Here is a 25,204-nt window from a genome sequence, read left to right on the forward strand (position 1 = left end):
AAGAAGAAACATTTCCTTTATGTATGTATGTATGTATGTATGTATGTATGTATGTATGTATTTATGTTTATTTATTTTTGAGAAAGAGAGAGAGACAGAGACAGAGTGTGAGTGGGGAGGGGCAGGGAGAAAGGGAGACACAGAATCCCAAGCAGGCTCCAGCCTCTGAGCTGTCAGCACAGAACCCAATGGGGGGCTCAAACTTACGAACTCTGAGATCATTATCTGAGCCGAAGTCAGATGCTTAACCCCAGGCACCCCCAAACATTTCCATTTAAAAATTTTTTTTTAATGTTTATTTATTTTTTGAGAGAGAGAGAGACAGAGTGCAAGCAGAGGAAGGGCAGATAGAGAGGGAGACACAGAATCCGAAATAGGCTCCAGGCTCTGAGCTGTCAGCACAGAGCCGATGTGGGGCTCGAACTCATGAACTGTGAGATCATGACCTGAGCTGAAGTCAGATGCTTAACCGACTGAGCCACCCAGGTGCCCCAAACATTTCCATTTTTAAAGAATGTTCTTATTTCTTCTAGGTATCTCCTTTTTCATTCAAATAAAATGTTTTATAAATTTGTAGAAATTATAAACTCACAGCTGGAAATGACCTAAAAGATAGTCTTGTCTCGGCACCTCAGTTAAAAAATGGAATTGCCCTACTAAGATGTTTTTCTTTGGTGGTGCATTTGGTAAGAATTGCTACCATGAAATTCCAGCCAGAGTTTTGGCCTGTAATTTTGGTTGCTTATGAATTTTGATTTGAACTACTGTTATTTATTTATTTTTTTAATTAAAAAAATTGTTTTATGTTTATTTTTGAGAAAGAGAGACAGAGAGTAAGCTGGATGGGGCAGAGAGGCAGGGAGACATAGCATCTGAAGCAAGCTCCAGGCTCTGAGCTGTCAGCACAGAGCTCGATGCGGGCCTCGAACCCACAAGACCGCAAGATCATGATTCGAGCTGAAGTCGGATGCTTAACCAAATCAGCCATCCAGGCGCTCCATATTGGTTTTTTTTTCCCATGCAGTTTGGAAGAGATGGGGTGAATATGACCTTAAAGCTGATAAAAAGACAGCTTTATTCTTTAGCATCAAGAATGAAAGTACTTCCCTGGTAGTGTTCTTCGGTCACATATGTGGTTTATTCCCAGCTATGAGCCATGTGGATTTGCACCCTAGATGGACAATAGAAGAGGTTAATGAACTGGCTATTTTAAAAAATGATCCGTCAGTTTCCCTTCTAACTTCAATATTATGGAATTTAGGGTGAAACTTCATTACCCAAAAAGAGACTCAAAACTGGTTTCAGTAAGATATACCGACATTCTGCCCCTCTCATCTAGTGGTCCAAATAGGCTAGGCTCGCAAGGTGGTTCTGTTCCACAAAGCCATTTGGGGATCCAGGTTCTTTCCATTTTATTGTGCCTTGAAGGGAGAGTCATGGATCACACAGATCCTTGGTCAAGAGATTGAGAAATTAGCCCACCAGATAGTTAGAAATACTTGTAGGTAGGGGTGCCTGGGTGACTCCATCGGTTAAGCATTTGACTCTTGATCTCAGCTCATCTTGATCTCAGGGTCATGAGTTTAAGCCCCGTGTAGGGCTCTGCACTGGATGTGGGGCCTACATAAAAAAAAAAAAAAAAGAAATACTTGTAGGTACGTTAGCTGCAAGATGGACGGTGGTCCTTTCATTCTGATGACATAGAGACCAGGAGGGGTCAGAATACCTGTGGACACTTTAGGAATCCGTACATTTATAAAATGAGCTCTGAATTTGTACATTCTGGTTCTTTCACATATATTTCCTAGCGGTCAAAACTTTGGAATAAGCCTTGGTTTGAGAGTTCAAGAAACCTGCATTTTAATGCTGACACGTTACCACTAATTATCCGTGACCTTGGGGAAATCTCATGGTTTCTGTGACTGAAAAATGAGGCACTTACATCAGAGCGTTCTTTTTAAGAGTCTTTTAACTCTCATTTTGTAGATTTCCAGAATCCTCTTTAGTTACCCGGAGGGCGTTTTAACTTTAGATGGACATTTTCAGCAGGCCATTAGAAGCTCCCTGTGGATAAATGCTATGATTATTTCCCTCTTGTTTTTTTTTCTAAGGTATAAAATGGATGGCTGTTCTCCCTCTTCGGAATACTTAATAATAATCTGCTGCACATATATAATGCTTAAGAGTTTATATATTTAGTCATGTGATTTGCATGGCAGGTAGTTTTCCTATGTGATAGATAAGGGACCCATGGCTCAAGAGTTAATGGGCTTGTCCAGTTCACAAACACAGGAACTATTTTTAGAAAGAACCAGGGACGGTGACTCCTAGTCTAGTGCTCCTCTCATTATACCATTCCATCACCTCCTCCATTAGCACATTGCTGGGTACTTCTCTCTGGCAGAAGTGTGTGTGTGTGTGTGTGTGTGTGTGTGTGTAATTCAAATTAATTATTTTCTTATTTGTGACTGCCCAGTTCTTCTTTAAGTTCCACAGTGGCAGGAGGTTCAGCAAGTTTATCCTTGATTGAAAAGAGCCAGAGGCAGAACTGAACAAGGTAACAGGAGGTCGGCTTGGAGTGTTAGTCCTGCTACAGCCAACCAGTGAGCGGCCAAGGAAATGATCTGATCCATTTTCTCACATGTACAATGGGGATGCACCCACCTCTCAGGCTTGTAGACGGGGATGCATGTTGAATCTGTAACATGTAAAACAAGATCTAAGGCTAGGCAACCACCTTATAAATCATTTTCAGCAGCCACTGAGGAAATCTTCGAGAGGAGATTTGGTCTGTTGGTTGGCTGTGTCGTTAGGGAACCTACGGCAGCAAAGTATGAACTTAGGCATCATGAAAGCCCCCCGGGCTGGCTTTGGGCTTCTCTGCGGCCACAGTGGGTTTAGTCTGCTGGCAACCGAGCTCTCATTTTTCTGCTCTGATTGGCTGCTCCCCCAAACTGTGAATTGGGTGAGAACCTGGCATCCTCAAAAAATGGAAGCACTTTGGGTGGCCTGTCTCTGGGCAGAATCAAGGCCCGGGCGACTCCTTGCTTTGCAGAGTGGCCTCAGCCATATGGGTGTGCTCTCATTAGCAGGTTTGGTTTGGCAGAGACAGGTAATCACCAAAGCTTTGGGGGACCTTCCTGCCAAGTCAATTATTACAACGAAAGTGAGCCTCAGGCCAAATTCTGCTGTACACGCAAACACTTATTAGCCAACAGACAAAACAAGTGTTCATGCACTGTGTTCTGTGAGTGTAAAGGGTAGAGGGCTAAGATTTTTATTGAGCTTACAGAGCAGTGTGAACAATTTTTTACCTCTAATTTTAGTTGCCATTTGTCTTGAAAACCATTGCTGATGCCCTGAAATCCTGTGGAGCAAGCAGAGCTCAGTTGATTGGATCTGCTGCAGTAAGGGAGGTGTTCTCAGAAGGGGTGAATCAAGAGAGCATGTTTGTAGGGTTGAGGACCCCTGCTGGGGGATTGTAAGGTGAGCTTTTTGAGATAGGGAATTGATAGGGTTTGAGCAGAGCTTGTCACATAATAGCTTTGGATTGGTGGGTGAATGGAGGGGAGGGCCTGGAAGCAAGATGTGATGAATAACCTGTTAGTTTTGCTCAGGAACAAGTATATCCTGGGGCAAGTAGCTAAGTTATCTTGCTTGTTTTCAGTGTTGTTTAATATAGAGTCAGAAAAGTACGGCCAATCCCAGAATTGATTAACGTTGGGACAGGAAATATGTTGGTTTTAGATCTCACCACGAATTTCATGGAGAACCCATTTTTATCATCCATTGTGCTAATGAAACCAGCCAATGGTTCCATCCACTGAACAAAACTCATTTCCACAATCACTCTGCTAATTTAACAAAGTCGCTCAGATGCTGTTGAGAGATGAAGGCAAAGGAAGCTTCTGGAGTGTGGCCTTTCTCATAAATGCTAGGGGACTGTCCTGGAATTTGAATTCCTGACTGTCCTTAGGGCGTCGCTTGTTCCAACCGATATGTACATAGTATCCCACTGTCTGTGCCGAAGTATTTCGAAGTGCATTGCAGACACACTGTGGTGGTAGCTGAGTGTCTGGGTTACAGACTAACAGACTAGAGGGATCTATTTCTGATATGACTACAAGAGAACTGCAGGAACAAAGAGTGATTTGGGGCAAGAGGGGAGACCGTTTTGAGTTGGCGAGCATCTTAAAACAGATACATTGTCATGGGGAAAGTTATGATGTGTGGAGTGCCACTGTGTGTGTGTGTGTGTGTGTGTGTGTGTGTGTGTGTGTGTGTAAGCCTGGGGGATCTATACATATGTGTTTGTTGTCACTTGGGAAATTTTTGAAATGATATGCAAGAAAGCATTTACAGAAGGCACTTCTGTTGAGTGCAGTGGGAAGGGGAATGGGGGAGCCTGACTTTCCACTTTATATCTGGAGAGGACATGCATTATATTGTGCAACCAAGAGGCTGTTTTGGTTTCCTTGTTTTGTTTGGGTTTGGTGGCCAGTATCTCTGTATCAGAGCTCTCTTTTTGGGTTTTGTTTATTTGCCTTTGTATGAATCTCAGTGGGAGGCAGGGCCATGCTTCAAGCGATGGAAGCTTCCGAGGCCAGATGCTAACACTTCTGGACGCCGGCAGCCAGGATGTGAGCTCCTTGACCTCCACTCAGGAAGCTCCTGCCCAGGACTCTGAAGCTAGAGCTGTTGATGTGGAACAGCTCAGGCAGTGTCCAAGTCTGGCAACCGAGGCTCTGGTTTTCCTGGGGCACGACCTTGGTAGAGGTCCCAGTTCCCAGCTTCCCTTGGCTCCTTCCCAGGTTTCTGAGCCTGGTTCCTGGGGATTCTGTGAGCTACCTGATAGCCCTGCAAGAAATTCCTCTTCTGCTTAAATAGCCTGAGTTGGTTTCCATTATTCATAATATAATTAAGAAATCTGCTGTAGGACCGTGATTTTTTTCTTCTATGAATGTTACTTTTATAACAATTTAAAAAACTAATCCAAAAATAAATTAAAGGGATTCACTTTAAATGTTTGGCCATTTATGGTACTTCCACTGAAGAATAAGGAATGCAGTGGGTAATCAAATTAGATTCATTAATGGTGAGTGCTTGACGTTGGATGTCAGGGCTGGGGTGGTGGCACAACTGGGTCTTACTAAATGTAATTTCTTTTTTTTTTTTTAAGATTATTTATTTATTTTGAGAGAGACAGAACACAAGTGGGGGAGGGGCAGAGAGAGAGAGGAGGACAGAAGATCCAAAGCAGGTTCCGTGGTGACAGCACAGAGCCCGATGCGGGGCTCCAACTCACGAACCATGAGATCATGACCTGAGGCAAAGTCAGTTGCTTAACCTACTGAGCTGCCCAGGTGCCCCTCTAGCTCTAATTTCTTATTGAGGATAGTAGAGGGTTGCCTTGGGAAGTTCTTATTTATTTAAAAAAATTTTTAAGATTATTTATTTATTTTGAGAGAGCATGAGCAGGGTAGGGGCAAAAAGAGGTGGGAGAGACAGAGAATCCCAAGCAGGTTTTGCACTGTCAGCACAGATCCCCATGGGGGGTTTGATCTCACAAATGGTGAGATCATGACCTGAGCCAAAATCAAGAGTTGGACAGTTAACCAACTGAGCCACCGAGGCACCCTGTGAAGTTCTTTAATGAAGAAAACAAAATAATTTATAAACAGACATTGTCTTTTAGCAAGTATTCTGTAAGTTTTTTTTAATGTTTATTTTATTTTTGAGACAGAGAGAAACAGAGCATGAGTGGGGGAGGGGAAGAAAGAGAGGGAGACACAGAATCCGAAGCAGGCTCCAGGCTCTGAGCTGTCAGCGCAGAGCCCGATGTGGGGCTCGGACCCACCAACTGTGAGATCATGACTTGAGCCAAAGTCAGACGCTTAACCAACTGAGCCACCCAGGCGCCCCATTCTGTAAGTTGATGGAGACAAAAGAGTATAGATTTGAGTCAGACCTGGACCTGAGTGGGGTCCCCTAATTAGCTGCATAATTTAGGGCATAGTAAATAAATCACCTCTTTCAGACTGTCTCATATTTATTTTATGTCTATATCTACAAAATATATTTATTTATATTTATAAATTTATAAATTTAAATACATGTAAAATATAAATTTAAATATATATATATTTATAAATTTATAAATTATATATCTATTAGCCAAACATATATGGCTAATATAAACACACTATATATTTATCAAACATATATATGGCATACACAGGCACTACATATATATCAAACACACCACTGTGACATTGTGACATTTGCTACTTTACTAAATGCCTTTTAAAAGGAAGAAAATCTTAAAAACCATCTTTTTAAAAATTTTATCTTAGAGAGAGAGAGTAGGGGAGAGGGGAAGAGGGAGGGAGAGAGAGAGAGACAGAAAGAACCTTAAGCAGGCTCCACACTCAGCACAGAGCCCAATACAGAGCTCCACCCACGCTGAACTGACTGAGCCACCCAGGCGCCCCTAGAGAAGAAAATCTTAATTAATAAATTAATTATTTCATCTCCAATTTTAACTTTACTTAATTAATTTTTTAAAATTTACATTCAAGTTAATTAGCATATAGTGCAACAATGATTTCAGGAGTAGATTCCTGACTGCCCCTTACCCATTGAGCCCATCCCGCCTCCCACAACCCCTCCAGTAACCCTCTGTTTGTTCTCCGTACTTAAGAGTCTCTTATGTTTTGTCCCCCTCCCTGTTTTTCTATCATTTTTGCTTCCCTTCCCTTATGGTCATCTGTTTTGTATCTTAAAGTCTTCATATGCGTGAAGTCATAGGATATTTGTCTTTCTCTGACTAATTTTGCTTAGCATAATAACCTCCAGTTCCATCCATGTAGTTGCAAATGGCAAGATTTCATTCTTTTTGATTGCTGAGTAATACTCCATTGTATATATATACCACACCTTCTTCTTCTTCTTTTTTTTTTTTTTAAATATGAAATTTATTGTCAGATTGGTTTCCATACAACACCCAGTGCTCATCCCAACAGGTGCCCTCCTCAGTACCCATCACCCTCCCTCCCCTCCCTCCCACCCCCCATCAACCCTCAGTTTATTCTCAGTTTTTAAGAGTCTCTTATGGTTTGGCTCCCTCCCTCTCTAACCTCTTTTTTTTTTTTTTCCTTCCCCTCCCCCATGGTCTTCTGTTAAGTTTCTCAGGATCCACATAAGAGTGAAAACTTATGGTATCTGTCTTTCTCTGCCTGACTTATTTCACTTAGCATAACACTCTCCAGTTCCATCCACGTTGCTACAAAAGGCCATATTTCATTCTTTCTCATTGCTGTGTAGTATTCCATTGTGTATATAAACCACAATTTCTTTTTCCCTTCATCAGACTCTTTCCATAATTTGGCTATTGTTGAAAGTGCTGCTATAGGGGCGCCTGGGTGGCGCAGTCGGTTAAGCGTCCGACTTCAGCCAGGTCACGATCTCGCGGTCCGCGAGTTCGAGCCCCGCGTCAGGCTCTGGGCTGATGGCTCAGAGCCTGGAGCCTGTTTCCGATTCTGTGTCTCCCTCTTTCTCTGCCCCTCCCCCGTTCATGCTCTGTCTCTCTCTGTCCCAAAAATAAATAAATGTTGAAAAAAAAATTTAATAAAAAAAAGAAAGTGCTGCTATAAACATTGGGGTACAAGTGCCCCTGTGCATCAGCACTCCTGTATCCCTTGGGTAAATTCCTAGAAGTGCTATTGCTGGGTCATAGGGTAGATGTATTTTTAATTTTTTGAGGAACCTCCACACTGTTTTCCAGAGTGGCTACACCAGTTTGCATTTCTACCTACAGTGCAAGAGGGTTCCCGTTACTCCACATCCTCTCCAGCATCTATAGTCTCCTGATTTGTTCATTTTAGCCACTCTGACTGGCATGAGGTGTATACCACATCTTCTTTATCCATTCATCCATCGATGGACATTTGGGCCCTTTCCATACTTTGGCTATTGTTGATAGTGCTGCTGTAAACATTGCGGTACATGTGTCCCTTCAAAATAGCACACCTGTATCCCTTGGATATATATTTATTTATATATAAATACCTAGTAGTACAATTGTTGGGTTGTAGTGTAGTTCTATTTTTACCTTTTTGAGGAACCTCCATACTGTTTTCCAGAGTGGCTGCACCAGTTTCCATTCCCACCAGCAGTGCAAAAGAGATCCTCTTTCTCCGCATCCTTGTCAACATCTGTTGTTGCCTGAGTTGTTAACATTAACATTCTGATAGGTATGAGGTGGTATCTCATTGTGGTTTTGATTTGTATTTCCCTGATGATGAGCAATGTTAAGCATTTTTTCATGTGTTGGTTGGCCATCTGGATGTGTTCTTTGAGAAGTGTCTATTCATGTCTTTTGCCCATTTCTTCACTGGACTATTTGTTTTTTGGGTGTTGAGTTTGGTAAGTTCTTCATGGATTGTGGTTACTAACCCTTTATCTGATATGTCATTTGCACATCTTCTCCCATTCCATCAGTTGCCTTTTAGTTTTGCTGGTCATTTCCTTTGCTGTGCAGAAGCTTTTTAGTTTGATGAGGTCCAATAGTTCATTTTTGCTTTTGTTTCCCTTGCCTCCAGAGACGTGTTGAGTAAGAAGTTGCTGCAACCAAGATCAAAGAGGTTTTTGCCTGCTTTCTCTCTGAGGATTTTGTTGGCTTCCTGTCTTACATTTAGGTCTTTCATCCATTTTGAGTTTATTTTTGTGTATGGTGTAAGAAAGTGGTCCAGGTACATTCTTTGGCATGTTGCTGTCCAGTTTTTCCCAGTACCACTTGCTGAAGAGAGTCTTTATTCCATTGGATATTCTTTCCTGCTTTGTCAAAGATTAGTTGACCCTAAGTTTGTGGGTCCATTTCTGGGTTCTCTATTCTGTTCCATTGATCTAAGTGTTTTTGTGCCAGAATCTTTTTTATTTATAAAAGGGGGAACTCATGAGCCTTCCTACACTTATTAAAAATAGTCAGTAGACCTCTGTGCATTTCTCTAAGCCCCCAAACCTGATCACACTCCCCAAATTACCCATTATAAATTTTCTGATTTTAGTGCAAACCTGATCACACTCCCCAAATTAGCCATTATAAACTCTTTCTGATTTTAGTGCCCTGGTGGTTGTCTCCATCCTAAAGGTGAGGGATTCATAACATGCTCTCCCATTTATCCTCTCCTATTTTTTTTTTGAAATTTACTACTACTCTCAATGACTTTACAATTTTAAATATTATTATAAACTTCTTAATTCATCAACTTTGAATAGTATCTTTTGACTCTTTTTTATAAGATGAAGAAATTAGCCCTTCAATCTAGTTCTATTCTCCTTATGATAGTAAAACCATTACTGTTATATTCTTAGCGTTTTAACATTTATATTTTGCTCTATATTATACCATTCAAATTTTGTCTATAAATTGTTTCTAAAATAGTGAAAACCAACGATAGCATTTGGAGTATTTTCATTATGTGAATGTGATTGTAATAGGTTGTCAGAATTGGATTCTTTTTTTTCAGATTCACCTGGGGCTGCATTACAGCCAACATCTCCCACATTCCAGCGTTAGACTATCTAAGCAGGGCTTGTAAAGCTTCTAGGTGAAAACCAGTTTTGCAACCCTTAGCTGATCTTCATCCCCCAGCCTATAAAAAGATTAGGGATTAAAGAGACAAATGTTTTGGAGAATGTTACCGAATTGCTGTGGCATTTTGAGTCCACCTCCGCAGGGGGGAGGGAATGAGTGCTTAAAGATAAGCACTTGGAGAACCTGATATGGGTCCTTTGGTCGACTGGACGACTGGACCGGTGTCAGGCACTTGCCTGGGGAATTTTAAAGGGTTGGTTGGAGTGCCTTGTGGCCTCAGAGTTAAAGACTGCTGGGAAATTCTTGTACTTTCCTATACCCAGCCCAAGCGGGGAGAGGCCTGGCCTGCACTTCTGGGTGCTCGAGTGGAGGGAACAGCAGGCTCGACAATCCGTGTCTCAGAGGAACCAAGAACACCATTTGGGAGAATGTCCTCTGTAAACACTGGCCGAATGTAGACATGAAGAGTCAAGTGAACTTTTGCCGCCCTTATCCTCTTTACCAACGGGGCCCAGTCTCCGCCTTACTCCCTCCTCTTCAAAATGACAGAGCTGTGCCTGGCAGACCTCAGAAGTGGCCACAAGATTTCAGTCACTCCCTGCAATGATCAGCCTGATAAGAGTGAGAGAAGCTTAAATTTAAACATGAATTTCCAAGTTTTGACTGGGACATTTTATGGAAATGAGCAGGGGAGGGACAGAGGCGGGGTGGGGGGGGGGTAGGGAGAGAGAGAGAATCTCAAGCAGGTTCCATGCTCAGCACAGAGCCCAATATGGGGCTTGATCGATGACCCTGGCATCATGACCTGAGCCAAAACCACAGTCGGAGGCTTAACTGACTGCACCACCAGGGGCGCCCCAGGAAAAGAGACTGTTTGTAACTTAAAGTGAATGAAGAACTTTTTGCACCTGATATTGACCAGAGAAGTCATGGGCCTGACCCCAGATTTCATCTAAAGGGTCTGGACAAACTAGCCCTACAAAGTGGGCTTGAACAACATTGAGGAAGAGACCAAAGTGGTTTTCAATTGGGCCCCATGAACCTTGCTTGCTCGAGGGATTGGTGACATTATTTTTAGTAGTACCACCATGAATGATTGGGTCTAGGGAGACGAAATGTAACCCCATGTCCCTAAAAGGAGGACAGTTTTGGGCAGCCACGTCAAATCTATTATTCTTTCTTATTCTCTGTCATTTGCTTAGTATCATGCCACATTTCAGTTTGCTTCAGCTTTAGGCCATGACTTTGGTAGATAGGTTTATATTATTTCTGGAGTTTATTTTTTTTTATATATTTTTTAATGTTTATTTATTTTTTTTGGGGGGGTTCACATAAGCACTTTATTTAACCCTCACAACAACCCCTGTGAGATAGGAAGTATGTTTTTGCACTTAACTGAGGTCCAGTAAGCTTTTTTTTTTTAATATATGAAATTTATTGTCAAATTGGTTTCCATACAACACCCAGTGCTCATCCCAAAAGGTGCCCTCCTCAATATCCATCACCCACCCTCCCCTCCCTCCCACCCCCCATCAACCCTCAGTTTGTTCTCACTTTTTAACAGTCTCTTATGCTTTGGCTCTCTCCCACTCTAACCTCTTTTTTTTTTTTTTCCTTCCCCTCCCCCACGGGTTTCTGTTAAGTTTCTCAGGATCCACCTAAGAGTGAAACCATATGGTATGTGTCTTTCTCTGTATGGCTTATTTCACTTAGCATCACACTCTCCAGTTCCATCCACGTTGCTACAAAAGGCCATATTTCATTTTTTCTCATTGCCACGTAGTATTCCATTGTGTATATAAACCACAATTTCTTTATCCATTCATCAGTTGATGGACATTTAGGCTCTTTCCATAATTTGGCTATTGTTGAGAGTGCTGCTATAAACATTGGGGTACAAGTGCCCCTATGCATCAGTACTCCTGTATCCCTTGGATTAATTCCTAGCAGTGCTATTGCTGGGTCATAGGGTAGGTCTATTTTTAATTTTTTGAGGAACCTCCACACTGCTTTCCAGAGCGGCTGCACCAATTTGCATTCCCACCAACAGTGCAAGAGGGTTCCCGTTTCTCCACATCCTCTCCAGCATCTAGAGTCTCCTGATTTGTTCATTTTGGCCACTCTGACTGGCGTGAGGTGATATCTGAGTGTGGTTTTGATTTGTATTTCCCTGATAACATCTTTTCATGTGCCTGTTGGCCATCGGATGTCTTCTTTAGAGAAGTGTCTATTCATATTTTCTGCCCATTTCTTCACTGGGTTATTTGTTTTTCGGGTGTGGAGTTTGGTGAGCTCTTTATAGATTTTGGATACTAGCCCTTTGTCTGATACGTCATTTGCAAATATCTTTTCCCATTCTGTTGGTTGCCTTTTAGTTTTGTTGGTTGTTTCCTTTGCTGTGCAGAAGCTTTTTATCTTCATAAGGTCCCAGTAATTCACTTTTGCTTTTAATTCCCTTGCCTTTGGGGATGTGTCGAGTAAGAGATTGCTACGGCTGAGGTCAGAGAGGTCTTTTCCTGCTTTCTCCTCTAAGGTTTTGATGGTTTCCTGTCTCACATTCAGGTCCTTTATCCATTTTGAGTTTATTTTTGTGAATGGTGTGAGAAAGTGGTCTAGTTTCAACCTTCTGCATGTTGCTGTCCAGTTCTCCCAGCACCATTTGTTAAAGAGACTGTCTTTTTTTCCATTGGATGTTCTTTCCTGCTTTGTCAAAGATGAGTTGGCCATACGTTTGTGGGTCTAGTTCTGGGGTTTCTATTCTATTCCATTGGTCTATGTGTCTGTTTTTGTGCCATTAATGTTTATTTTTGAGAGAAAGAGAGAGAGAGATAGAGCATGAGCCGAGGTGGGGCAGAGAAGAGGGAGACAGAGAGTCCGAAGCAGGCTCCAGGCTCTGAGCCGTCAACACAGAGTGCGATGTGGGGCTTGAACCCACAAACCGCGAGATCATGAACCGGATGCTCAACCAACTGAGCCACCCAGGCACCCCTATTTCTGGAGTTTCTAAATGCCTTTTTTTCTTTTTATTCTGACAAAGAAAACCCCTAATATTGGAGATGATTTAGCTGCTCTTTCTCCTCCTCCTCCTTCTTTTTCTTCTTTATTGAAATATATTTGACATACTATAACATTTACCCATGTAAAATGTACAGTCCAATAGTTGTTAGCATGTTCACAGATAGGCACAAACATCTTCAGCAACAATTCTAGAACATTTTCATCATCCCAGAAAAAAATCTAGGACCCATTAGGAGTCCCTCCCATTTCTTTCCAATACCCCCAGCCCTCAGAAACCACTAATGAACTGTCCCCATATATTTGCCTATTCTGGTTATTTCAAATAAATGGAATCATATAAGGGGCGCCTGGGTGGCTTAGTCGGTTAAGCGTCCAATTCTTGATTTTGGCTCAGGTCATGATTTCACAGTTTCCTGAGTTCGAGGTCCACGTTGTCAGATTCTTCCTTTTCTCTCTACCCCTCTCCCACTTGTGCTATCTCTGTCTCTGTCAAATAAATAAACTTTAAAAAATGGAATCATATAACATGTGATCCTTTGTAACTGGCTTCTTTCACTTAGCATATTTTTTAGCAGAGTATTTTTAAGGGTCATCCATGTTATAACATGTATTAGCATGTTTTCCCACTTTTATTGTTGGATACTATTCCAGTGATGGATGTTAGTTAATACATTTTATTTGTCTATTCATCACTTGGTGAACATGCCCACTTTCTGGCTATCATGAATAATGCTGCTGTGAACATTAGCTTGCAAGTTTTTTTGCGGCCATGTTTTCATTTCTCTTGCCTATTTGCCTAGGATCGAATGGCTGAGTCATATGGTAACTCTGTGTTTAATATTTTGAGGAACTGTCTTCCAAAGCAGCTGTGTCATTTTACATTCCCATCAGCGGAGTGTCTGGGTTCCAGTTTCTTCGCATGTTTGTCCGCACTTTTACTGCCTGTCTTTTTTATTAGATCCATTTTTATGTGATTAGAGCCACATTTTATGTGATGTGGTCTCTCAGAGTGTTTTTGATTTGATGTTGAGAATCTTCCCATGTGCTTATTGACCATTTGAATGTCTTCTTCGGAGAAATGTCTATTTAAAAATTTTTAATTTTTAATGTTTATTTGTGAGACACACACACACACACACACACACACACAGAGTGAGTGAGGGAGGGGCAGAGTAATGGTGACACAGAATCCAAAGCAGGCTCCAGGCTCTGAGCTGTCAGCACAGAACCTGAGGTGGGGCTTGAACTCACGAACCGTGAGATCATGACCTCAACTGAAGTCGGACACTTAACTGACAGAGCCACCCAGACACCCTGAGAAATGTCTTATTTAGATTCTTTGCCCATTTTTCGATTAGGTTATTTGTCTTTTTATTGCAAGTCCCTTATCATATATATGATTAGCAGTTTACTTTTTTGATGGTGTGCTTTGGAGCACAAAAATGTTTTTATTGTGATCATGTCCAGTTTACTTTGTCTTTGGTTGCAAAACAGTCGTATTTAAGAAGGCTGATCTAACCCAAGGTCATAAAGATTTACTTCTATATTTTCTTTAATTAATTAATTAATTAATTAATTAATTTTGTGAGACAGAGCACAAGCAGAGGAGTGGCAGAGAGAAGGAGAGACAGAATCGCAAGCAGGTGCCACACTGTCAGCTCAGAGCCAACGTGGGGCTCGAACTCATGAACTGTGAGATCATGACCTGAGCTGAGATCAAGAGTTAGATGCTTAACCGACTGAACCACCCATGGGCCCCACTTGTATATTTTCTTGTAAGAGTTTTATTGTTCTAGCTCATGCTTGGGTCTGTGGTCCATTTTGAATTAATTTTTGCATATGGTGTGAGGCAGTGGTCCAACCAAGTTCATTCTTGTGCATGTGGGTGTCCAGTTGTCCTAACATCATTTATTGAAAAGACTGTTCTTTCCTCACTGAATTGTTTTGGAGCACTTGTTGAAAATCAGCTGAGTCTGACCGTGAGATTTCTTCATCTGGCTTCTTAATCACACTCCCCATTAGTTATGCCCCATTAGTTACTTTTTCCTTTGGACATTTCTAAGACTCCTGACTTCTTGTTCCAGTTTGGACCTAATTGTTTTCTAGGCTTGCTACACAGATGTCATCTGAATATTTCTTTTCTTTGTATTCTTGGATGACAGCCACTGTTTCTGAGACCTCGTGCCTCATGCATTTTTTCCCCCCTTGAATCCCTTTTTCATTTTACCAGAGAACATGATCAGCTAAAACTTTTCAGAAATGATGTGAGGGAAGAGGGGAGCTCTCTTAGGGTTTAAATGTCTTTATGTGTCTTTGTTTTGCCCTTCCACTTGAATGATGGTTTGGCTGGATAGAGAATTCTAGGGTCAAAAAGTTTTCTATCCAGAATTTGAAGGTATTGCTTAATGAGACCTTTGTCACTGATGAGAAGCTTGATGCTGACTGATTCTTGTTCCTTAGTAAGCAGCCTCTTTTTTTTTTCCTCCTGTCTGGAAACTTTTAGGATCTTTTTTTTTTTTTTTTTTTTTTTTTTTTTTTTTTTTTACCTTGGTATTGATAAAACTTAATTTTCAAGAAGATAAAATCACAACTCCTGGAAAATCGTACAGTGTACATGTGTCATTAATGAGGGAAAACTGTTTCAAGGAACATTTGAGAAGTGTTTATAGATGATGCTAGGAGCTGACTGCCAGGATGGGCACGAAACTGGTGATGTCCAGTAGGGCCCTATACGGCAACTTTAGAGGTTTTCTGTTCCATTGGACAGAATTCATCTCTACTGAAAAAAAAAATCTGCAACGTCAACTGTGCCTTTACAGAACTGTAAAGTAGTCAAACAGGCAGATAACTAAATGGAATACTCATTAATCTCCTTTGCTTTTGTCCAAGTTTCAGATAATTAAAAAAATTTTTTTAATTTTTTTTTTAATTTTTGAGAGAGAGAGAGAGAGAGAGAGAGAGAGAGAGCACGGGAGGGGCAGAGAGAGAAGGAGATACAGAATCTGAAGCAGGCTCCAGCCTCCAAGCTGGGAGCACAGAGCTTGACGTGGGGCTCAAACCCAGAAACCGCAAGATCGTGATCTGAGCTGAAGTCAGATGCTCAACCAACTGAGCCACCCAGGCGCCTCTCAGATAATTTTTTTGACGGTCTTCTGAAATTACATGAGGATGTGTCTAGGTGTGGGTCTCCTCTCCCTTCATCCTTTTTTGAGTACATTTACTCCCTGAGGCTTTGAGGTCTTTTACTGAGAAGACATGTACCTTTCTCCAACACTGAGAAATTTTCTTTATTGTTTCTTTGATTATTTTCTTCCCTCCATTTGCTCTTTCTTCCTAGAATATCTAATAGGCAGATGTTGGACCTCTGGAATTTTTGCTTTTTTGTTTCTTAATTTTTTAAAGCCTTAGATTTCTGGTACTTCACTCCTATGTATGTTATGAGGCATCTCCTAAAAATAAGGCATTCTTCTACCATCCAGTAATAACATTATCACAACTAAGAAAGTTATTGGGAATTTCTTAATGTGATGTGATATTTAGCCCATTTTAACATTTCCCCCATTACTCCAAAATTTTGTGTAACTTTTTCTGAATCAAAGCTTAAATGAAGTGTGGTGGTGTGTGTATATTTCCATATGTGTAAGTAAACAGTTTGGTGTGCTATCAAAAAGTAAGCCTGTGTAGACTAGCTGTTCTTTTTAGTTGTTGTAAAATCCAGTACCCAATCAAGGTTCAGTCATTTCATTTGATTATTCTGTCTCTTTAGTCTTTCATGTTCTAGAACACCCTTCCTGCTCCTTTACCCCCCTTTGTCCCCAGGAATTGACTTTGTGAAGACATGAGTCCATTGGTTTATTTCTTCCTTTCCTCCTCCTCCTTTATCTTTGCCCCTTCCCCATTTCCTTCATTCTTCTTTTGATATGGGAAATTTCAAATATGTTCCTAATCTGAGAGAAAAACAACAGCTCCCCTAGCACCTACAGCCCAGCTATCATAATCATTGGCCCATGTTCAGACTTGCCTCATCTATACCCCTTACCACTTCTCTTCTCTTTCTCTTGCCATCGGATTGTGTTGAAATCAATAACAGCCTTCAGAACATTTCGTCCTCAAATAGTTTAGTATGTATTTATAAATGATACAGCCGGTAGCTCAGCAAGGACTGTTGGCTACAGCGTAGACGTGTGGCCTTCCCACATAACAGCTACCCAGCATGGTGCCTGGGTTCTGAGAGGGACTGTCTCAGATGGGTGTTCCAAGGGCCCAGGGGTTGGGGTGGAGTGCCCAGGCTTCCTAGGATCCAACCTTGGATGTCTGCTACATTCTGTTGGCACACAAGATCCTAAGGCCAGCTTAGAATCAAGAGAAGGGAAATTGGGAGTTGCATTCTACCTCTTTTCCTCTTTTCCTTTTTTCTTTTGCAATTCTTAAAAATTGGGATAAAATGTACCCCAATTAAAATTTACCATTGTAGAGTATACAATGGCATTAAGTATATTCACAATGCTGTGTGACCATCATTACTGAACTTGTTCATCATCTCAAACAGAAACTCTGTACCCATTCAACCATAGCTCCTCAATGCCCCCCTGGTAATTACCATTCTTCTTTCTGTCTCTGTGAATTGGACTACTGTAGGTTCCTCACTACAATACGTGTCCTTTTGTATCTGGCTTACTTCGCTCAGCATAGTGCTTTCCAGGTTCATTCATGTTGTAGCGTGTGTCAGTACTTGCTTCCTCTTTAAGACTCAGAGTGTATTAAACTCCACCTCTTGTAAGGAACAGCCTGTGGGTAAAGAGGAAGGACTTGATGGCGGCCGTCTGTGGAGACTGTTGATTCTGCAGAGCATCTCGAGAGCTGAGATCTTCCCTGCTGGGGAGTCAAAAGGTCTGACTCTCCAACTTGCTGAACCTTGAGAAGCTGACAGCAGTAGAGATGCAACTGGAAGCAGGGCAAAGACCAAAATCAGAGAAGCACGGAGGAAAGCAGGAAAGAATAATGGAGTAAGGAATGTGGTGTCTCAAGAATCACAGATCTGCAAGTTCGTTTAAACCTCTCTGTGGCTTCTTGTATCTTCAGATCCAAATTTACTTCTGCCACCTAATTCCCAAGGGCCACAGCAAACCATATTCCTGCTCCTTTCACCTTGTTCAGATAGCCAATGTCATGTGTCATGTCATTTCTCCTGAGACTCTTATTAGGATATTTTCCTCCTGGTCTATAACATTCCCAGTGGGTACATGCTAATTTAGGTTGGTATCTCTAAGTTGTATTGGGGAATAATGGAGCTAAACACACTAAAGGCACCCCCTTCTCTGCTATGCCTGATTGCTAGGGTCATGAAGAAAGAGACTTTTCTGGGCAATGAGGGGTGATGTGTTGAAAAGGAGGCCTAGGAGACTGGGGGGCCAGTGTCTGCCAGGAACAGGGGAAAGGGCCCCATGGTAAGGCAGAATTTCTTTTTCACAAGCAAGGAACCTCCAAAGTGCCCCTGAGATTCGTACATTTTCACTAGGAATTAACAGCTCTCAGTTACAAGTGCTTTTAGCTCACCTCGAAGCTGTATCCCAAACTGATGACAATTTGTCTGACTGTGGTGCAGATAGGAGGAAGCCTTTCACTGCTATTGGAAAAGGAATTGGAAATAAATGTTCCTGTATTTTAAACACTTTTTGAAAATAAAATCTGGGGACAGCCATAACATGAATAAATCTGATACTTAAACATCCTTGAGAGAAAAGGGAGATGGCTGGTTCCATTCACAGCAACAGGCCTGTGTTTGGTTTGTTGGCAAAGAGAACCAGTCTGGACATTGGTAATATATCTGCCAAGCTTCTGGAAGAAGTTTAAAGAGTGTCAAGGAAGTGAAGGCCTGGAGTAGGTTCTTTGGGGATCTAAAGATTAAAGGCACACACAGGCAAACCAAGTCAGTGCATGTGTGAGCTCCTGAAATAGGTTTAAAGCAAGAGTCTGGGCTTTGTGAGTGGCTGTAATTTGTTATGTTTTGTTGGTTGTCATGGTGCTGGGTGGTCAGTTTTAACATTCATTTTGCTTAAATGGTTCAGAAAAGTTTTAGTTTGGTGTCTTCAGTTTTTTTTTTTCTCCCAGTGCCTGTGTATTGTGTTCAGATAACTTTGCTTATGATTCTACATCTTTGTATTAAAATCCTTCTTCAGGGGCACCTGGGTGGCTCAGTCAGGTAAACATCTGACATTGGCTCAGATCATGATCTCGCAGTTCATGGGTTTGAGCCTTGTGTCGAACTGTGTGCTGACAGCTCAGAGCCTAGAGCCTGCTTCAGATTCTTTGTCTTCAGCCTCTCTCTCTGTCCCTCCCCTGCTTGTGCTCTGTCTCTGTCTCTCTCAAAAATTAAAAAAAAAAATGCTCTCCAAACTGAATTAAAATGTTAAATATCAAGAGTTAACTAAATAGTTAACCAACTCCTATGACGTTTGTCTTATTAACCAGTGACTAATCAGTGACTTGGAGCCTGAACTCCCTGTCTCTGAGAACACAAATGTCAAAATGTTGGTTCGATTCCCAGCTAAATCACACAATGTTCTTGTTTCAATTGGAAAATATAACTTAATTCTAAGGACTGGGTTCTTTGTTCTTCTACACACTCACTCACCACCCATATTCTTTCTTTCTTTGAAATAATGGGACAGGAGTCCCAGCTTCTTTCCCCAGAAAGTGATAGTTCCCACCAGGAGCAATGGTGGTAGCCATTTTCACACAAGCAGTGGTAGTAAATCCAGTGTTTGTCTTTCAGAGCCTGTTCTGTATATGTTCCAGAATATTCATAAGAATGCATGATGCCTCCACGTAATATTTATCATAATGAATTGACTTTCTTTCCTTTGTTTATTAATTGATTGATGGATTCCTGCGTCCACTCATTCAGGATAATTTCAGACCACCTATGTTTTTGTGTCTTTGGTTCAGATTTGGTGCCCCACTGGAGAAAAGTGTATTTTGGTCTTCATTTATCTTGAGCAGTATCAAAAGGCTATATGGGGGGAGCAGGGTGGAAGAAAGTGATTAAACAACTACCAGTGATAGTTTCTTGGGAAATGGAAAGATGAGTAAAAGTGTGAATGGAAAGAATTCTGAGGCAATACTAGTATTTTTTAAGTTGAAGTTTTTCGAGAACTTTCTCTTCATGAGGAAAGAATTTGGTGAGCTTTTGACATTTAAATAGAAGCATACGTACACCAGTTTACTAATCCCATTCATGTAGCTCCACCATCATGACCTCATCACCTCCCAGAGGCACCACCTTCCGACACCCAACACCTCAGAGTTAGGATTTTAACATATGTGTTTTTGGGGGACGCAGACATTTAGACACAGCACTTGAGTTCTATTCCATTTGTGAGCTTCCTCTAATTCATTCCTCCATTCTCCTATTCTTGGACATTTGGGTTGTTTCCAGGTTTGGGCTGTTATGAACCAGTGCTGTGGCATTCCTGTACATGTCTTTTGGTGGACATATGCATTAATTTGTCTTGAGCACACACCTCAAAGTGAATTGCTGAGTCATGGGGCAGTAGATGTTGAATTTTGTTAGAGGTAGTAAATGCCAGTCGTTTCTCATAGTGGTTGTTCCAATGTCTAACTGCTTCGTAGACTCTCGGTCAGTCCTGTTTTCAGCCTCACTTCCTTTCATTGCTGCTGCCTATTTCTGAGTACTTGGAGAGTCTAAGGAGTGAATCTTGTGCTTTTGGCCCTCGCTGCTGTCGTAGGATTTCGTTTTCTCAGGACCACTGAGTCCAGTTTGCAGTGGCCCATTGGCTGGCCAACTTTTAACATTTTCATGCTATTTGCCTGTTCTTTCTGTCCTTATGGATTTCTGCATTTAAGGTTTTTCTTTTACTGCTGTTTTAATGGGTTTATCAGGAATTAGTAGAACTAAATGCTTATGTTCACTCCACCATATTAAACCTATTCATTTTTAAACTATGCTACCTTCACATGATCACTGAAACTATTTATTTAAACACATGTAGATGGGTTTCAGTTGCATCTTGAGTTTGGAGCAGTAGGAAAGAAGCAGCAAAGTGCAAGTCCTTGGACAGTAGGGAAAGGTCAGCCTATTTAGGGAATGAAATCTTCTACCAAAAAAGGGTACTCAATAATACCAAGCTGTGATAGGCATAATTATTTAATGATACTATGTTATGGGGATTATGAGAACTTTTTAGTAGGTAGGAACAGGCAAGTTGAAGGTGATGTTTCTTCTTGGTAGCCTTAGCATTCTTTTATTGGGTCACTTTTTTAAAATGTTTATTTTTTAGAGAGAGAGGGGATGGAAGATACAAAGTGGGCTCTGTGCTGACAGCAGAGAGCCTAATGCGGGACTTGAACCCACAAACGGGGAGATCAAGACCTGAGCAGAAGTCAGATGCTCAACTGACTGAGCCATCTAGGCGCGCCTGTTGGGTCATTTAAGTGAGACCTGGAATGAGCCGGGGGCACAATGCAAGAGATCAGAGTGGAGGTGAATTCCAAATACTGAAATGAAAAACATAATGCCTTTGCATCAAGCTACTGGTATATAAGTACCATAAAATACTCCTGGTTCAAGTTAGTTCAATAAAACCAAAAGTATAAAAAGTGTCACTCACATGGTCAGTCCCTATGAGAGGACCAGCTTTTTTGGATCTCGGATTTTGCATCTTACCCTTAAAAGCCACAGGGTGCCCGTCACAGAGGGCAAGTCCACCACTTTTTGGGTCCCACTGTCTTTCATGTCTAAAATACAAATTCTAAAAAGACATCTCTGCATTGACTCCGGGCTTTCCTGTTTTCTTGATGGTACATCCCAATGACGCACTGGTGTCAGTAGAAATTCAGGAACTGTAACCCATGGTGCGCACTTCACTGGGGAGGTGGCAATGAATTTGAGTCGAGAACAATAGGAGCTAAGCTTAAAGATCAGGAAAAAAATGAGGTCAAATGTAAGGAGAGATTTTATAGACACGTTGTGTCAGCCAAGGTCCTGGCAGGGCACAGATAAGGCAGTAAAATTATAACTTGAGAAGAGATTAATGAAGGGCTGTTCCCAAAGGAAAGCACAAGGTGGAGGGAACAGTGAAGCCAGGGCTGTCCGTACGCCTGACCAGAAAAGAGGTGGCTGGACTCTGGAATCTGGGATCATGTACAGAGAACCCCTTAAAAGAACCCATGGCTTTCCATTAAGGGTCACAGCCAGACTGAGGTGACAGAGAAGGAACCTGTAGAATACCCCAACCTCACTCTCTTCCCTCCCTCACATCTTCTGCGAGGGTGCCCCATTGGCTGAACTTAACTAGAGGCAAGAGGGCAAAGGAGCCCCATTGATACCCCATTGATACCCATTGATACTTCGTAGCTCAGCCTCCTCGGGAAGATCACAGGGTAGTGAAAAGTGGAGAGAGGATCTGGAAGGGCAAACAGGAGATATCTGGCACACATGTGTCAACGGTCAGCATGGGTGAGTTCTCTTAGGAACTATCTGCAGGCTGCAGGAAGAATTCTTTTTAGAGAAGTTTTGGAAACAGTGTACCTGCAGATTACTCTCTCTCTCTCTCTCTTAATGTTTATTCATTTATTTTGAAAGAGTGTGCAAGTAAGTGAGAGGCAGAGAGAGACTCCCAAGCAGGCTGTGGGCTGTTGGTGCAGAGCCTGACACAGGGCTTGATCTTATGAGCCTGGGATCATGACCTGAGTGGAAAACGAGAATTGGATGTTTAACCGACTGAGCCACCCAGGCGCCCCTACCTGCAGATCATTCTTACAATTAGAGTACTTCTTCCAGCTGCCATTAATTCAGGTATGTCATAAGTGTTAAGAACAAAGTACAGGTGTCAGACCTAGTGAAATTCATTTTGTAATAACAGGCTTCTCCCCTGAAGAGGAAATGCCCATTATTATTAACAATAAAACTGATTGCACAACATTTTGCAGCATACAGGGACTTTTATGTACATCATTTTGTGTGAGTCTGTATTTAATTTTGTGAGGTGGCTAGGAATATGGACCTGGGGGTGTGTGGGTGGCTCAGTCAGTTGAGCCTCTGACTCTTGGTTTTAGCTTGGGTCATGATCTCATGGTTCATGAGTTCAAGCTCTGTGTCGGGCTCTGTGCTGCCAGTGTGGAGCCTGCTTGGGATTCTCTCTCTCCTTCTCTCTCTGCCCCTTCCCTGCTTTGCGTGCATTCTCTCTCTCTCAAAATAAATAAACTTAAAAAAAAAAAAAAAGAATATAGACCTGTTTCACAGATGAGAAAAATGAGTCTCACAGAGGTTGCCTAAAATAAGTGAAAGCCTGATTTTGAACCAGGTGTCCTGATTTCCAAATTCAGGTGCTTTCCACAAAGAGAAACTCAAATCACCTGCAACATTTTTTTTTTTTTTTAAGCAAGAATGATGACAATATAAGGAATGTAAGAAATTCTTCCCCTTTCCAGATATAGCTGAGTGGATTTTGTGACTATGATATTTCTCCTTTGCAGCTAATGTTTTCCTGCCTTCTATTTGGGAGACACCCTCTGGTGATGATAAAAGGGACCCTCCTAAGTGGGTCCCTTATAACTCCAGTATTGTGTACCCTTGAACCTGAGCCAACCTCTGAAAGAGATATGCTTGCTATCCTAATAGCCCCCATGTCTGATTATGCTGCAGTGGTCTACACTAGAGTAATTCAGATGACTGGATAGTCAACAAGTTTGGCCAGAGTTTTAATGATCATAATGAAAAAGCCATACGCAGGAATACATTTGGGGAAGAGCGCGTGGTGATTTTGTCGACAGCCTATGTGCCTTGGCCCACGTCCTCATTCTGGGGTTTGCAGGGGTGACATTCTGGTAATTTGACTTTGACTTCTCATTGGCAGCCCATCCAGTGCAGGAGAGAAGCTAAGTCTACCAGGCAGTGAATCCCTGGAGCATTCTCTCCTCTTGTTTGTTATTCTGACATTTGAGAAGTAGCCTCATTCATGGTATGATCTCACACTCCTCGCTTGGCAAGTGGATTCAGAATCGTCTTTCTGACTGTCTTTTTAATATAGTAAATAGAATTTATATAAATCCCTGATCGTAAGTGTTCAGTTAGCTAAGTTTGGGGAGTTCGATACACCTATGTAGCCAGTATCCAAACCAAGATATGAGACGTTTTTATCATTCCCGAAAATCTTCTTCTCTCTTCCGAGTCTGTCCCTTCATTTCACACCTCCCCTGAAAACAGGCACCACTCTTCTGACTTCTAATAGCCCTAAATCTTCTAAGATTATTTTCTAAATGATCATCAGCATGATTACTTTGTCTGTTCTTGAACTTTCATGTCAGTGGAATCATACAGTATCTGGCTTATTTCACTCAACCTAATGCCTTTGAATTTCTTTGTGTTGTTGTGTATCAGTAATGTGTTCCTTTTTACTGCTGGAAGTATACCACGGTTTGAAAATACCACAACTTGTTTGCTTATTCTCCTGCTGTTGGATATTCGAGTTATTTTCGTTTTTGGCCTCATATACATAAAGCTTCTGTAAACATTCTTCTGTAAGTCTTTCTCTGGGCGTCTGCACTTGTTTCTGTGGTCTATTCCTAAGGGTGGAATTGCAGGTCATAGGTAGGTGTGTATTCAGATTTTCTTGCAGTTTTTGTATTTTTTTTTAATATCTATTTATTCTTGAGAGCGCATGCGAGAGAGAGAGGAGAGAGAGCAGGCAGAGAGAGAGAGGGAGACACAGAATCTGAAGCAGGCTCCAGGCTCCAAGCTGTCAGTACAGAGTGCAATGCGGGGCTCGAACCTGCGAGACGTGGGATCGTGACCTGAGCTGAAGTCAGACACTTAACTGACTGAGCCATCCCGGCACCCCTGCAACTTTTAAATACACGTTTTGTTGTAGAATAATTTTGGATTTACAGAAGTATTTCGAAGATAATACAGAGAGGTCCTATATATGCCATACCCGGTTTCCCCATTGTTGACATGTTACATTAGTATGGTACATTTGTCACAATTAACGAATATATATTGATACATTATTATCAACTAAAATTCATACTCTTCAGATTTCCTTAGTTTCTATCTACTTTTTTTTTTCTGTCCATGATCCCATCCTAGACACTACATTACATTTGCTTGTCATGTCTCCTTAGGCTCCGCTTGTCTGTGGCATTTTCTCAGACTTCCCCTGTTTTTGATGACCTTGACTGTTTTGAGGAGGACTTGTCAGGTATCTGGTAGTGTGGACCTCAGTTGGGATTGGCTGATGTTTTTCTTCTGCATAGACTGGAATTACCATCGGTTTGGCAGAGGAAGAACACAGAGGTAAAATGCCGTTTTCATCACATCATATCAAGGGTACATGCCATGAACAAGACTTTTCAGTGATGGTAACCTTGGTTACCTGCTTGAAGTCATGTTTGTGAGGTTTCTCCCCTGGAAGACTGCCCTCGCTCCCCTTTCTATACTGTGTTCACCGTGTACAAGCCACGCTTAAGGAGTAAGGAGTCGATGGAGTATCTCCATAAATTACAGTTGACCTTTGAACAATGGGGGTTTGAACTGCACGGGTCCCCTTAGATACAAGGTTTTGTTTCCTT

The 25,204-nt window shown here is 41.7% G+C and overlaps 1 protein-coding gene across 2 annotated transcripts in view; it reads left to right on the forward strand.

Moving 5' to 3' along the window:
- Positions 1 to 25,204, forward strand: part of FAM189A2 (family with sequence similarity 189 member A2) — a 119,638-nt gene that overhangs the window by 66,328 nt on the left and 28,106 nt on the right. The gene's annotated exons all lie outside the window — the stretch shown is intronic.

Source organism: Leopardus geoffroyi, chromosome D4, assembly GCF_018350155.1.
Source record: "Leopardus geoffroyi isolate Oge1 chromosome D4, O.geoffroyi_Oge1_pat1.0, whole genome shotgun sequence".
NCBI classification, from domain to species: Eukaryota; Metazoa; Chordata; class Mammalia; order Carnivora; family Felidae; genus Leopardus; species Leopardus geoffroyi.